At 41.2% G+C, this 12,102-nt stretch overlaps 1 long non-coding RNA gene across 1 annotated transcript in view; it reads right to left on the bottom strand.

Moving 5' to 3' along the window:
• Positions 1–3,327: 3,327 nt before the first annotated feature.
• Positions 3,328–12,102, bottom strand: part of LOC117355879 — a 35,212-nt gene continuing 26,437 nt past the window's right edge. Inside the window, exons 2-3 of the long non-coding RNA XR_004538467.1 lie at positions 5,252–5,366; positions 3,328–4,421 (exon numbers count right to left, since the gene is read on the bottom strand). This is a non-coding gene — a long non-coding RNA (uncharacterized LOC117355879). The remainder of the gene's footprint in view (positions 4,422–5,251; positions 5,367–12,102) is intronic.

Raw genomic sequence — 12,102 nt, forward strand, 5'->3', positions numbered from 1 at the left:
GCAATCAAATGTTATGAACAAATAAAAAAGATTTGTAAGGAAGTTAAATGCTGGTTATGTAAAAAAATTAAAAATAAAGATGAAACAGTAGATCACGTAATTAGTGGTTGTATTAAAATTGCTGAAACTGAGTATAGGAGGAACCATCATAATAAAGTCGTTTAAATAGTAGATTGGCACATAAGCAAAAAGTATGGATTTCAACTATGTAAAGATTACTGAGAACACAATGAAAAAAATCCTAGAAAAAGAAAAAGGGGCTTTATAATTCAGCTGGACCATAATTTAGAATATAATACCCTAGAAATAATAATAATGAAGAAAGGTTTTAAATGGTTCATAGAGGTATCTATATCAGGAGACAGCTGAGTGCAACAGAAAGAACTTGACAGTCCCAAAATACAGGAATCTAAAAATTAAAACCAAAACAGTATGAAAAAAATCAAAAATAGCATCAATTACAGTAGGGGCTTACAGAACCATACCAAATACATTGGGGGGGGGGGGAAGCACTTGGAAGCTCTTTAAAATCTAAGGGCTAATATCCTACCAATTGCAAAAGGCACCTTTATTTGGAATTGTGTTCATACTTGGACCCTACCTCTACAATTCGTAAGCCAGGGCTAACACATGCTTTGATGAACAGATAGATAGATAGATCAGTAATTATATTACCCTATTGGAAAGAGAGAGAGATTTCTCACTATAAGAACTTAGGGTTCCTTTTACAAAGCCGTGCGAGGGCCTTAATGCGCGGAATAGCGTGCGCTAGCCGCTACCGCCTCCTTTTGAGCAGACGGTAGATTTTCGGCTAGAGCGTTTTAATCCGGTGCGTGTGCTAAAACCGCTAGCGTGGCTTTGTAAAAGGAGCCCTTAGTCCCCAGACTGCTGGGAAATAAAGATGAGCCAGGAAAAAAAAAACCCACACGATGCAACAGTGAGTCACAGCTGAGTTTCATATTTATTTATTTATTCATTTTTATAGCCCGTCCTCCCCAGAAGCTCAGAACGGGTTACAATAAAATAAAATAGATACTTAGAACTTCCCTATCTGTCTCAAAGGCATATGCTACAGAATGGTCAACTTCAACACTTTCTTTCATTTCTAAAATAATAATAATAATAATAAAATTGTTGTGCAGTATCAAGCCTCCCTCACAGTCTTCTCAGTTCATTCCCCTATCTTGTACATCCAAACCTGTCCCTCTGACTATAGCCTTCCTAACTCTCCCTCTCTGTCACTCGGTACCATCTGCCCAGTCCTATAACAATTGTGGCAAAACTGTGGCTTAAAGGGGTATCCAATGTACTGCCCAGTATCTTTAGGAATATTAAGTTAGCTTTCAAGTATGAATCAGAACAAGAATGTTTGATTGCACTGAGTTATGTATTCCAGTACTTCAGGGCAGTGCTTCGCACCCTTTCCATGACAGCACATTTAGCCAGTTGGGATTTCAGAATTACCCAAATGAATATGCATGAAATAAGGTTGCATATATTTGGAGACCTATTGTATGCCAATCTATTTCACATGCTTTCATTGTGGCTATCTTGAAAACCCGATAGGTTAGGTGTGCTTTTAGAAGAGAGTTCACAGCAAATTTTCAGATTGGGTTACTCTCCCTGTCTCTTTCTCTTGCCCATCTCTAGGCAAGCAACTTCTTGAATTTCTCTTCCGTTCTTTTATTTCATCATTCCCAGACTCCCCATATTTCTTCCTGTTCTCTGCCCAAAATAAGTTTGCACTTCCCCAAAGAGACAGGAAGAGATCAGGCTGACAGAATAGAGCACCAACAGATATGTCCAGTGTTAGAGATAAATGGAAGATTACTGATCTGTAGAGGATAAAACATAACACCTAAGGATTTCTCAATTGGGTAGTCACCAGTCTCCTGCAGGATTTCAGCAGCTCTTCTGATGAATCAGAGGCCAACTAGAGGAACAAATGCAATCTGCTTGCCAGAGGGTGATTCTGTTTAGATTTCAATTGCGCCTTTCGGTTTCATTTTGCAAGTTTGTCCATGGGTCAGTGTGAATAACTACTTTTCTGTGTATGTGTGAAATATGCCTACATGCACTTTTTTATGTGTATACACATTTATGAAAATGACATAACCTAACTAAACCACATGAAACAGATCCTCTCTATGTTGGTCTCGGAGCTTCGTGGTACAAACCTCTGACAGAGCACTTATCCTTTTACAACTATGTTTGGTAGAACTTCTTATGCCAGACTTTCTCCAGAAGAGTGTTTGCTCCTATATTCTCAGAGATAAATTTCTTCCTATTAAAATTTTCTCTGAAATAAGAATCCCCCTCATACCAAATTCTCTCTCTCTTTTCCTCTGTCTCTGATTACAAACATCTTCAACTTTTCTGAGCCTCATCATGACCCCATAGTCTTATCATCCACTTTACCACCCATATAATCAGATGGGAAAAAAAGCACCAAGGGCCTGTAAGAATGGGACAGTAAAATCATCTTTATTGGTACACCCAGACAAACCCCCCCCCCCCCCCAAACCATCAAGGGACCTACCAATAGAGATGACTTTACTGTCCCATTCTGAGATACCCCTCCTTGGTGCTTTTTTTCATCTAGATCTACCAATAAATATGACTTTATTATCCCGTTCTGAGAACACTTGTTGCTTTTTTCATCTGGGTTTACCAATAAAGATAACTTTACTGTCCCATTCCAAGAGGCCCTTGTTGCTTTTTCTTTCTGGATCTACCAATAAAGAAGACTTTATTGTGCCATTCCGAGAACCCTTGTTGCTTTTTTTCGTCTGGTGCTTTATGTGTGCTTTGATTCCCTCTCTCCCTTGTTTTACCCACATAATCAAATATAGCCATTATAATATTCATATTCAAGTTATATATTAGAATGGGCTCATTTAATTGAAAATCAAATGAACCCACTTGTTGATATTTTATATGGGCTGCATCTAACCTATTAGATTCCACATTGCTAAAACTGAATCAGGATCATTAGGAGAGTGTGAGCACATGCACTTATCAGTAGCTGTGTATATAAAGATGGATGGACTAAATACATAGAGTAACAGCAAAAAAAAACAAACAACCCAAACAAACAAATGCATGCCAATGCCCCTCTAAAAGGGGATCTCCAAAGTTTATTTTAAGGCTTTACTTAACTGAGACATTATGCATGGATGTTATCCTGATGCAACCAGACAAGAACCTGCGTAGCTTTATCTAATAATTTCGGAAGGCTGACATACACACATACATTTTAAAACACATTCACTTCTTGTACTTCATATGCACTTCCCAATGCATTTTCAAAATGCATCCCTTTATATTCTATAAGTATCTCCCAACACATTTTCAAATATATATATTCAACTAGTGTCAAAATACAATTCCAAGACTGAAATAGTCCCAACATATCTTTTAAAATGTATCCTTCATATTAGGTTCCCAATTATGTCTAAAATACCAGCTTCCACATAGATCCTCAAAAATGAATCCTTTCAGAGCCTCAAAATACATTACCACTTATCTTCAACCTTCAAAATGTATCAGTTCCACCAAAGAAAAATTTCACCATTTATCCCATCATGTAATTTCCATACCAATCCAAACATGTCTACCCACGTTTTCAAGGGCCAGATGTACTAAGTATTATCCCCACTGACAAAGCACCCCCTTTAGTACATCAAATCCTCAACCTCCTCATATCGGAAAATAATGTAACTATTGTAGATAACCTCCAACACAGTAGGACAGAGCTTTAAACATGCATTTCTATGCAGCTACAAACTGTATCTGCACTGTGTCCCGCTCCTTCTCAATCACCTTTCGTGAAAGACTGAAAAATCCACAGCTTTCCTCCCAAATGCATGTGAACTTTGGCAGATTGGTTTAATGATTATTTGTCTATTTAAACTCAGCAAACTTCCTGTCTTTATATTAAGATCCATTAATATTTTTTTTCACCTCTTCCCTCCACCCCCCTTTTTCTTACCAGCCCTACCTTGGATTTTAGATGCAGATCCTGTAGGTTGATGGGTTAAGGGAGTGAGCATGTTGGGGATATCCAGATTCCTCTTCTCCCTTGCATATCCACATTGAATTTTTTTAAAAAAAAAGAGGGGGAAAAAAGAGGAAAATCCTTTTCTTGTAGGAAATTATTTCTTGGAAATGTCTTCTGGTTCGATACCAATAAGTAGAAACAGATAAATAAACAAATTAACACAGCAGCAAGATGATGTAGGGAGTGCAGCATGAGATGAAAAAAAAAGAAGGCTCCTAAACCATTAATTCCTTTAATTTTTCTGAAGTCTCAGGGCAGAAGCTTTTGCAGCGGTTGGTGGTGGTATGTCTCTGGCTTATTTATTTATTTTGGGCAACACATCAGGGCTATGTTCCTATCTGCAACATGATTGTCTTCCTTCCTGAAGAAAAAAAAAAGGGAATCAATATTTTATTAGAGTTCAGATAGACTACAGAGCAAACTACATATCTACATTTTAAAAATGCATTTTCTCAGCATGCTGCTCAAGAGAAGAATAGCAAATGCTCTGACGGTGGGGGAGGGGGGTCTCAATCAATAATTAAAATAAAGGTTCGGCTGAAGCATTTTCCAAAATTTGCATGGTTGGGAGGCGGAAAATCCTTAAACGTTTGAATAGTCTTGTGTTCAGAAACAGAGAGAGAAATAAATGTCTTCTCCAACCACCATCCTAACACAAACGCATATGTACATGTATACCTGACTACCTAGAAACTGTACTGTCTATATTGGTCCAGTAATCATTGCCCCCAACACACTATCCCTTCCCATTTCCCTACATTAAAAATATGTATGACACTTTTGCGATATTGTGTGGTTTTTTAAAGAAGACAAAGGTTTGCAAGAGAACGTCAAGGAATAAATAGAAGAACGGTGCCATTTTCTGACAATCGTTTGTCTGTTTCACCTGCAGCATGCCAGATTTCATGTCCATTTTCCAATCCTTGCCCGAAAACGTAGCATTCTCTCACTCTTCCTCCCCCCCAAAAAAAAAAAATTGCACACACTCTCTCTCTCTCTTCACTTCTTTGCCCCCTACTTTTGAACCAGTCCAGCACTTCCGTATAGAACTCACTACATTTTTTTGTTTCCGTTTAAAACTGCACAGAATAATATAGTTCTATGTTGATTAGAATGAATCATGTACAAAAGGTGTGTGTGTGTGTTGGACGTGGGGGAGGCGACGAAGAAAAGAAATTCATATTTACATACCAGTGAATCGTGTCAGCGACTCTCGTATTTCTGCCAAGCACCATTTAACAGCTCCAGCTCAGACATGGTTTAACTTCGGTCTGCTCTTGGAAGATAAAGTCCTCGTCTCATTCCTCTGCAGTAGCCGTCCAAGTGAGGATTCATTTTAAGGTGGCGATATCGTGGAGATAACAAACACACATACACACAAAAAGAAATCCGACATCCAATTGGTGATCCACAGCTTGGAAGCAAACAGTGCAGAAGACAAAAAAAAAAAAAAAAAAAGCAGGGTACTTACTAACCAGAGTAGAATCCAGGTACCCAGATCAAGAGGAAAGGAAAGAGGGAGGAAGGATTTGAATACTTATCACACACGCAAACATACACACACTCACACACAACATCCACACGCTGGCTCAGAAAAGGTCTCAAAAAAGAAGGGATTTCGCCTCTGCTCTCAGTAGCTGTCCCTGGTGCTGAAGCACTTAGGTTCCAACGTCATGGAGCCAGAGGCAGTAACTCAGGCATCGAGATCCTGACCCCCCCTAGTGGTCAGATAAGAGGACTGACACAAGTGGGAAGTACGGTGAACAAGAGGTAGGAAGCAATTCGTAACTTCGCGAGCCCTGTATAGTCCCAAGCCCGGGGCACCTTAAACCTACAAATTGATAATTATGAGTAAGAGTACAAAAAAAAGAAGGCACATGTACTATAGCAAAATAAAAACTGGTACTACAATCGCTTAGGTAAACACCCAACGTTAACAAAAATTACATTTGAAGAGGGGTTTTGTTTGTTTTTTTAGTCCCTTGGGTGCAGGAAGAATGCGATTGGAAGTGAAGTTGATTCGTTTTGTCCTAGGGCCATATGGTAAGCCAAAGACTTGCAATTCAACTAAAGGAATTTAGGAAATTTCAGTGACAGTAAAAATCTCCAACATTTCTGGATATCTTAAAATATACAGTAGATTTTAATTATAATTTTGCTTTTCTGTTACCCGTGTGTGATCCATTGAGAATATCCTTACCCTGAAGCACCTAAGACAACATATGTACTTTAGAAACTCTAATTTCGCATTAACATTTTCTAGTCCAGAATATATTTTATTGCTTCTTTGCCTATGCAATCCTCCGTGTGTCTATTTCTGGAACTGTAGGCATGACTGATTTATAATCTGTCAAATTAGTGTGTCTAACAGCCATTATGCTCTCCTATGTCACTCAAATGTAGAACTGTTTCTTGCGTTTAAAATTAAAACAGATTTATAAACCATGGAATTTAAGTGTTTTCAAGACAAGTCATTTAACTAACTTGTATTAACAGCAAAGCCCCATATTTAGAGAATTAAGCAATGAGCCTAATGGGCTTTGGCTCTCTTGCCTTTTCTCTCAACATGCAAGTCACTTGTCTCTGCTCAAAAAGAGCACCGAAACATATTAGATACATAGAAACATGATTGCAGATAAAGAACAAATGCCCATCCAGTCTGCCCATCCACAGCATTTACTATCTCCTCCTCTCCCTAAGAGATCCCGTGTGCCTGTCCCATGCTTTCTTTAATTCAGTCTTTGTCTCCACCACTTCTACCCGGAAACTATTCCATGCATCTACCACCTTTTCTGTTAAAAAAAAAAGTATTTTCTTAGATTCCTGCTGAACCTATCCCCTATTAACTTCATCCCATGCCCTCTCACTCTGAAGTTTCCTTTCAATTGAAAGAGATTTGCCTCATGCATATTTATGCCACATAGATATTTAAATGTCTCTATCATATCTCCCATCTCCTGCCTTTCCTCCAAAGTATACATATTGAGATCTTTAAGTCTGTCTACATACACCTTATGACAAAGGCCACCAACCATTTTAGTAGCCTTCCTCAGGACCAACTCCATCCTGTTTATATCTTTTTGAAGGTGCAGTCTCCAGAATTGTACACAATATTCTAAATGCAGTCTCACCAGAGTCTTATACAGGGGCATCAATATCTCCTTTTTCCTACTGGCCATTCCTCTCTCTATGCAGCCAAGCATCCTTCTAGCTTTCACCGTCATCTTTTCAACCTGTTTGGCCACCTTAAGATCATCATATATTATCACACCCAAGTTCCGCTCCCCTTTCATGCACAAAAGTCCTTTACTCCTTATGTACCATTCCCTCGGGTTTTTGCAGCCTAAATGCATGACCTTGCATTTCTTAGCATTAAATCTGCCACATTTCAGACCATTCCTCAAGCTTCACTAGCTTATTCCTCATGTTATCCACACTATCTACTCTATTGCAGATTTTTGTACCATCCGCAAAGAGGCAAATCTTACCAGACAGCCCTTCAGCAATATCGCTTACAAAAATGTTAAAAAGAACAGGCCCAAGAACAGAACCTTGAGGCACATCACTGGTAACATCCCTTTCCTCAGAGAGATCTGCATTGACCACTACCCTCTGTTACCTTCCATTCAACCAGTACCTCGCCCAGTCCGTCACTTTGGGGCCCATCTTGAAGGCACTCAGTTTATTTATTAGATGCCTGTGTGAAACACTGTCAAAGACTTTGCTAAAATCTAAATACATTGCATCTAGCACAGTCCCTCTATCCAATTCTCTGGTCACCCAGGAAAGAAATTGATCAGTTTTGTCTGACAAGACCTGCTTCTACTGAATCCATGTTGTTTCAGGTCCTGTAATCCACTGTATTCCAGAAACATCACTATTCTCTGTTTTAATAGAGTTTAATGCTGAAAGGCATACTCAGCACTGTACATTCAACATGTAATAGACAGTCCCTGCTCAGAAGAGCTTATAATCTATTTAGACAGACAGAACAAATGAGACAGATAGAGGATGGGGAGTTTCTTACAGAGAGAATGATAGGTATCATATGGTGAGTGGGAGTTAGGAGTTGAAAGCAGGCTTTAAAAAATGGGCTAGAGATAGAGATTGGCGTGTTGGCTCAAGCAATCTGTTCCAGGCATATGGTGCAACAAGATAGAAGGCAGTGGCATACCAAGGGCAGGGCAGGGGGTCCAGAACATCTTGTGCTTCTTTAAACGGCACCTGCACCTCAACGCAGTTGCCATTTTCATTCCAAAGCAGAGTCGGCAGCCGCGCTGAAGTGCAGGAAGGTCCCACAATGACTGCGTCTGCTACCTCTGCTCTGGAAGACGTAAGTGATGTCGGTAGGGGTGGTCCGGCAGCCGCAGTCATTGCAGGACCTTGCCGCAACTCCCTGCGTCTGCTGGCCCACCCCCTCCGATGCCACTTATGTATTCTGGAGCAGAGGCAGCAGAAGCAGTCAACATGAGACCTTGCTGGTTTGGAGGGAGAGAGGATCATAGAAGGGTGGTGGAGGGAGAGAAAGGGGGTCAGGGTGGTATGGAAGGGTGGTGGAGGGAGAGAAAGGGGCAGGGTGGTATGGAAGGGTGGTGGAAGGAGAGAAAAGGGGCAGATGCTGATGGAATTGGTGTGCAGTGAAAGGGGGAAGGATACTGGATGGAATAGGGTTGGAGGGAAAGAAAGGGGGCAGATGCTGGTGGAATTGGTATGCAGGGAAAGAATACTGGCAGAAAGGGGGCAGATGCTGGTGTAAGTGGGGGGAAGGAAGAGGAGAGAGTGAAATGCCAGACCATGGTGATATGGGAGAGGGAAGGGAAGAAAAGGAGAGGAGAGAGATGCCAGACCATTGAAGGAGGGAAGAAGATGGATGCCAGACCAATGAGGGTGAAGGGAGAGATGGAAGGGGGAGGCATAAAGTTTCTGGAAGGGGAATTGAAGGAGAGAAAATGCCATATAGAAGGGGCATAGAGAGGGTAGACAGTGGATGAAAGAAGAGAGTGACAAGAAGATGAGGAAAGCAGAAACTAGAAAAGACAAGGTAGAAAAAAATTCTATTTATTTATTTATTTTTGCTTTAGGGGAGATGCATCACTGTTTCTGTGGTGTTGCATTGTATGCAGAGTCCAGCTTCTTGGTGGTTCAATTTAAGAACATAAGAATTGCCGCTGCTGGGTCAGACCAGTGGTCCATTGTGCCCAGCAGTCCACTCCTGCAGCGGCCCCCAGGTCAAAGACCAGTGCCCTAACTGAGACCAGCCCTACCTGCGTACACTCCGGTTCAGCAGGAACTTGTCTAACTTTGTCTTGAATCCCTGGTGGGTGTTTTCCCAAATAACAGCCTCCAGTAGAGCATTCCAGGTTTCCACCACTCTCTGGGTGAAGAAGAACTTCCTTACATTTGTCCCCATTTAACTTTAGAGAGTGCCTTCTCGTTCTCCCTACCTTGGAGAGGGTGAACAAACTGTCTTTATCTACTAAGTCAATTCCCTTCAGTATCTTAAATGTTTCTATAATGTCCCCTCTCAGTATCCTCTTTCAAGGGAGAAGAGGCCCAGTTTCTCTAATCTCTCACTGTACGGCAACTCCTCTATTCCCTTTACCATTTTAGTCGCTCTTCTCTGGACCCTTTTGAGTAGTACCGTGTCCTTTTTCATGTACGGCAACCAGTGCTGGACGCAGTATTCCAGGTGAGGGCGTACCATGGCCCAGAACAGCAGCATGATAATCTTCTCCGATCTGTTCGTGATCCCCTTCTTAATCATTCCTAGCATTCTGTTCGCCATTTTCGCCATCGCCACACATTGCATGGACGGCTTCATCGACTTGTCGACCAGTACTCCCAAGTCTCTCTCCTGGGGGGTCTCTCCAAATACCGTCCCAGACATCCTGTATTTGTGTATAAGATTTTTGTTACCGACATGCATCACCTTACACTTCTCCATGTTTAACCTCATTTGCCATGTTGCGGCCCATTTCTCGAGCGTGTTTATGTCACGTTGCAGATCTTCACAGTCCTCCTGCGTCTTCACTACTCTGGACAACTTTGTATCGTCCGCAAATTTAATCACCTCACTTGTCGTACCAATTTCCATATCATTTATAAATATGTTGAAGAGCACAGGTCCAAGAACCAAACCCTGCGGCACTCCACTGGTGATGCTTTTCCAGTCCAAGTATTGTCCATTTACCCCCACTCTCTGTTTCCTATCCGCCAGCCAGTTTTTAATCCACGTGAGTACTTCACCCTCAATTCCATGGCTTGCAATTTTTCGAAGCAATCGTTCATGCGAGACCTTGTCAAACAGCTTCTGAAAATCCAGATATACAATGTCAACCGGGTCACCCTTGTCTGCCTATTTGCTCCCTCGAAGAAGTGCCGCAAGTTTGTCAAGCAAGATCTTCCTTTACTGAAGCCATGCTGGCTGGTCCTCATCAGATTGTGTCCGTCAAGGTGCTCAATGATGCGGTCCTTTATCAGCACCTCTACCATATTTCCCGGTACCGAGGTCTGACTCACCAGTCTGTAGTTTCCCAGATCACCCCTCGAACCTTTCTTGAAGATCGATGTAACATTCGCCACCTTCCAGTTTTCCAGAATCCTCCCCGATTTGATCGACAGATTGGCTATTAGTTGAAGTAGTTCAGCTATAGCCTCTTTCAGTTCCTTGATTACCCTTGGATGGATGCTATCTGGTCCAGGGGATTTATCATTTTAAGCCTATAAATCTGCTTGCATACTGCTTCTAGACTGACCGTCAACCCTGTCAGTTTCCCATCTTCGTTTCCTGTGTATAGCCTGTCGGCTTCCGGCTTGTTGTGTATGTCCTCTTTGGAAAAACACAAACGCAAAAAATGTGTTCAGTTTGTCAGCGATAGCTTTGTCCTCCTTTAGCACTCCCTTTATTCCATGGTCATCCAACGGCCCCACCACTTCCTTCACAGGTCGTTTCCCCTTAATATATTGAAAGAACGGCTTGAAGTTTTTTGTCTCCTTGGATATTTCTTTCCTCGTAGTCTCTTTTGGCCCCTCTTACTACCTTATGGTACCTGCTTTGATGCTGTTTGTGTTTTTTCCAGTTTTCATCTGTTTTTGACCTTTTCCATTCCTTAAATGAAGTCTTCTTGTCGCTGATTGCTTCCTTCACCGCTACAGTGAGCCATGCCGGTTCCTTGTTCTTTTTCCTCTTTGAACTCTTGTTGATACGCGGTAAATATAGATTTTGCACCTCGGTGACTGTGTCCTTAAAAAGGGACCATGCTTGCTCTAGCGTCTTTACAGTGTTTTTCCTCTTCTTAATCTTCTTCCCCACCATTAGTAGGGTACGGGTAAGAGGGACTTACCCGATGAACAGAATTCACAGGAGGGAGCATAGGGGGAGAAAAGTGAGGAGAAATATTGAGGGACTGCAGAGTGAATGCACTTGTAAGTCAGAAAGAGGAGTTTGCACTGTATTCAAAAATGGATGGGGAGCCAATGAAGTGACTTGAGGAGTGGGGTAATGTGAATATTACAGGGATGATCAATATTGCGGGAATGATCAAACGGCTGGACGTAGAAGTAGACAATTTTCATTTAAAAAATATTATGGCTGTACTTTTCGAGAATGGACATTCTGCTGCTGCCAACTTTGGGCAACTAGCGCCCTATATCTAAATCAGACTTAGATGTTTCTTTTGATTATGGCCCTCCACATGAAGACATTTTAGATATCAACTACATATGTTCTATATCAAATAACTCTACAGTGCACCATAACCCTACAGTGCCAGCTCTACCCTGGACCAGTAGTTTTCCATACTGCCCTGAAGGCAAATTTATTTATTTATATTTATCTCATATATGTTAAAAAACATTTTATATACTGCTTTCCAGGTAGTTACCAAATCAGGATTCCAAGACTGCCAAAACAATTATGCTTGAAAAATACTGATATACATTAGGTCTCCAATATATGTAAATTGAATTCAGGCATATTCATTACGGATCATTTGAAAGGGAAAGGACAGTGGGAGGGGATACTGTAGGGAGGAGGGCAGCAG

The sequence above is a fragment of the Geotrypetes seraphini genome, chromosome 2, assembly GCF_902459505.1.
Source record: "Geotrypetes seraphini chromosome 2, aGeoSer1.1, whole genome shotgun sequence".
Taxonomy (NCBI): Eukaryota; Metazoa; Chordata; class Amphibia; order Gymnophiona; family Dermophiidae; genus Geotrypetes; species Geotrypetes seraphini.